Genomic DNA, 4,043 nt, shown 5'->3' with positions numbered 1-4,043 from the left:
GTGGAAAGGAGAGGAGGGCCGCAAGGGAGCCCCCCCCATGGCAAGTCCGAATTGGACTAGGGAGGGGGCGGCGCCCCCCTCTTTCCTTCTCCCCTTCCTCCTCCTTCCCTCTCTCCCTCTCTTGGAAAGGAAGGGGACTCCAACTAGGATTGGGAATCCTAGTTGGACTCCCCTATGGCGCGCCCCTCCTAGGCCACCGGCCTCCTCCTCCCCTCCTTTATATACAGGGGAGGGGGCACCCCAAAGACACACCAAGTCTTCTCTTAGCCGTGTGCGGTGCCCCCCTCCACAGTTACACACCTCGGTCATATCGTCATAGTGCTTAGGTGAAGCCCTGCGCTGGTAACTTCATCATCACCGTCGCCACGTCGTCGTGCTGACGGAACTCTCCCTCATCCTCAACTGGATCAAGAGCTCGGACGTCATCGTGCTGAACGTGTGCTGAACACGGAGGTGCCGTATGTTTGGTACTTGGATCGGTTGGATCACGAAGACGTTCGACAACATCAACCGCGTTACTAAACGCATCCGCTTTCGGTCTACGAGGGTAGGTGGACACACTCTCCCCGCTCGTTGTTGTGCATCTCCTAGATAGATCTTGCGTGATCGTAGGTAAATTTTTTGAAATATTGCGTTCCCCAAGAGTGGCATCTGAGCCAGGTCTATGCATAGATGTTATATGCACGAGTAGAACACAATGGGTTGTGGGCGATAATAGTCATACTGCTGACCACCAACGTCTTAGTTTGATTCAGCGGTATTGTTGGATGAAGCGGCCCGGACCGACATTACATGACCGCTTTCATGAGACTGGTTCTACCGACGTGCTTCGCACACAGGTGGCTGGCGGGTGTCTGTTTCTCCAACTTTAGTTGAATCCAGTTTGACTACGGCCGATCCTTGTTGAAGGTTAAAACAACACACTTGACGAAAAATCGTTGTGGTTTTGATGCGTAGGTAAGAACGGTTCTTGCTAGAAGCCTGTAGCAGCCACGTAAAACTTGCAACAACAAAGTAGAGGACGTCTAACTTGTTTTTGCAGGTCATGTTGTGATGTGATATGGTCAAGACGTGATGATATATAAATTGTTGTATGAGATAATCATGTTTTGTAAAAGTTATTGGCAACTGGCAGGAGCCTTATGGTTGTCTCTTTATTGTACGAAATGCAATCGCCATGTAATTGCTTTACTTTATCACTAAGCAGTAGCGATAGTCATGGAAGCAATAGTTGGCGAGATGACAACGATGCTACAATGGAGATCAAGTTGTCAAGCCGGTGACGATGGAGATCATGACAGTGCTTTGGAGATGGAGATCAAAGGCACAAGATGATGATGGCCATATCATGTCACATATTTTGATTGCATGTGATGTTTATCCTTTATGCATCTTATTTTTCTTAGTACGGCGGTAGCATTATAAGATGACCCCTCACTAAAATTTCAAGGTATAAGTGTTCTCCCTGAGTATGCACCGTTGCTACAGTTCGTCGTGCCGAGACACCACGTGATGATCAGGTGTGATAAGCTCTACATTCACATACAACGGGTGCAAGCCAGTTTTGCACGCGCAGAATACTCGGGTTAAATTTGACGAGCCTAGCATATGCAGATATGGCCTCGGAACACTGAGACCGAAAGGTCGAACGTGAATCATATAGTAGATATGATCAACATAGTGATGTACACCATTGAAAACTACTCCACCTCACGTAGACACACTCTCCTCCTCGTTGCTATGCATCTTCTAGATAGATCTTTTGTGAGCATAGGAATTTTTTTAAAATTGCATGCTACGTTTCCCAACAGATTGAAATTAAAAATGAAGACCTCAACAAAAACAAATTGGAGACAGAAGAAACCATCTATAACCATGCATGCCCGTCGGCGAGAGTGGGAAGAAGGATAAACATCAAGACTGATAAGATGCTATGTTGAAATAAAGGACATGGATCAGTTGGGGTATTGAGTCATGGTTATTCTATTAGGGGCATGTGGTATTTTTATCTCTCGTTGCAATGCACAAGATCTTTTGCTAGTTCCTACCTATCGTGCAACCATGTACACGGCACGGCCCATCGTGCTTATCTATGCCGCGGCGGCCAACCAGCGGTGCCGGCATACGTCACCGCATTGGGTGTTAGAGCATCTACAGCCACGATGGGCCAATTCGGCCTCTCTAAACACCCGCGGATGTGCCTGGGCGCATCCGCGTGCACTGACCGGGCGCGCCTCACATTTCCCTCTCCAGATCCGCGTATCTCATATCCGGCATCCTATATCCATACAACGCATGCAACATGATGAACTACTCTACGTGATCAAACAACGGACAAAGAAATCGACATCAAACGGACAATGAAATGCACAAACCCACTTTACACCATCCAAAAGATCACCATAGTTCATCGCCGGACAAGTTCAACTACTAAAAACGATAGTTAAACATAAGAGGGAGCTTCTTCACCACTTCCTCGCCCTCCTTTCCCCTTCTGTTCGTCGGCGTAGTTGTAGGTGTCCACGGCTAGTGGAGAATCTTGGTTGTTGGAGGAGGTGCAGCTGCCATCGGAGTCGGGGTCGAAGGAGGACAGGACCACTAGCCCCTTCATCCGATGGATGGCCTTGTCCTGCTGCCGTTTCAGCTTGGCGACCCAAGCCGCCTCTGCCGCTGCCTCCTTCGTCTCCTGCTCTGACTGCTCTATGGCTAGCCAGAGGGCCGTTGCGTTCTTCCGCCGGAGGTGGCGAGCGTCTGTCTCCACCGTCATGAGCGACCGACTGTAGACCTCGGCGAGGAGCCGCTCCTCCTCATTGGGCTCTGCCGGCATCCCGCGTCGACGGCGCACGACCGCTCCGCCGCTTCCCTCTCCCTTGCCCGCTGCCTCTCACAGCGGGTGTCCCCGATTCCGGAGTGCATGTGCTGGTCGGTGGTGCAGGGATTAGCACCCACCGCTGCCCGAGCGGAGGGGCGACGACGGGGGAAGGGGACGGTGAGGGGGCGGTGCGGACTGCGCTGTCCTACCGGAGCTCAGTGCGGGCCGAGAGGGTCTAGCTCTGGTGTTTGCACTGCAGTGGCGTGAGAGCTACAGCGACGCTGCAGATCCAGAGCTTCCCCCGGTGTCCATCTTGGATCGCTCCAAGGCAATGCGGATGGCCAGCTCCTTGTCGATGTCGAGGTCGGAGCCGGAGTCGCTGCTGGAGCTGGACATTGCGCCGGGGTGAATCGAAAATAGAGAGGGGGGAGGAGAGGACGGAGCGACGAAGGGGAGTGAGTGAACTAGGGTTCCGAGCGAGGAGCTGGATGGTTTTTATTGTGGGGCAACTATGTGGCCCGTGGTGGGCTGGGCCTGTCAGCTCATATTTGGGCTGGATATGAGGGATGCCAAACAGCCCGAACGTTTGAGGTCGGTTTGAGGCGTTCGTCTGGATCAATTTTTCACGACTGATTAGTGATCGGGCAGACAGCCCGGCCATTTGAGGCCGGTTTGGGGCGCCGACTCTAGATGCTATTAACATTGTTCACTTCACTTCATTGCGCGCGGCTGCGGTCTAAGGCCAACTCCAGCACAAGACCCTATCTTGTCTGTCGGACGCAGTTTGTGTCAAATGAACAAAAAAACTGGCCCAGCGGAAGGCCTCATTTTATTTTTTTCATCTGTTTCGTGTCTATTTTACTTCATCCCTGGACCAAAGTTGGTCTCGCTTTAGGGCCAAAGCGGACAGAAAACGGACACAGCGGCCTCGGCCTCGTCCGCTCGTGTCTGGCCGGGCCCATATGTCAACCTCCCTCCCACCTACCCCACTTTTCTCTCTCTCTCCTCTCTCTCTCTCGCCCCCGACCCGCGTCCCTCGGCATCCCGGCGACGCAGCAGCAGGAGCGGGTGCGGCGACAGGTAGAGGCGTCGGCGGCGAGCTCGGCGCGGGCGCATGGATAGGGCAGCCCGGCGCAGCGCGGGCACGCGTAGAGGCCGCCCGGCACGACGCGGGAGGGCAGCGCAGGCGCAGCCCGAGCGCGGCGAGCTCGGATGCGGGGGCGGGGGGCGA

Source organism: Triticum aestivum, chromosome 4D (assembly GCF_018294505.1).
Source record: "Triticum aestivum cultivar Chinese Spring chromosome 4D, IWGSC CS RefSeq v2.1, whole genome shotgun sequence".
In the NCBI taxonomy this organism is placed as follows: Eukaryota; Viridiplantae; Streptophyta; class Magnoliopsida; order Poales; family Poaceae; genus Triticum; species Triticum aestivum.
The sequence above is the reverse complement of the archived record's forward strand: the minus strand, read 5'-3'. Positions refer to the sequence as shown.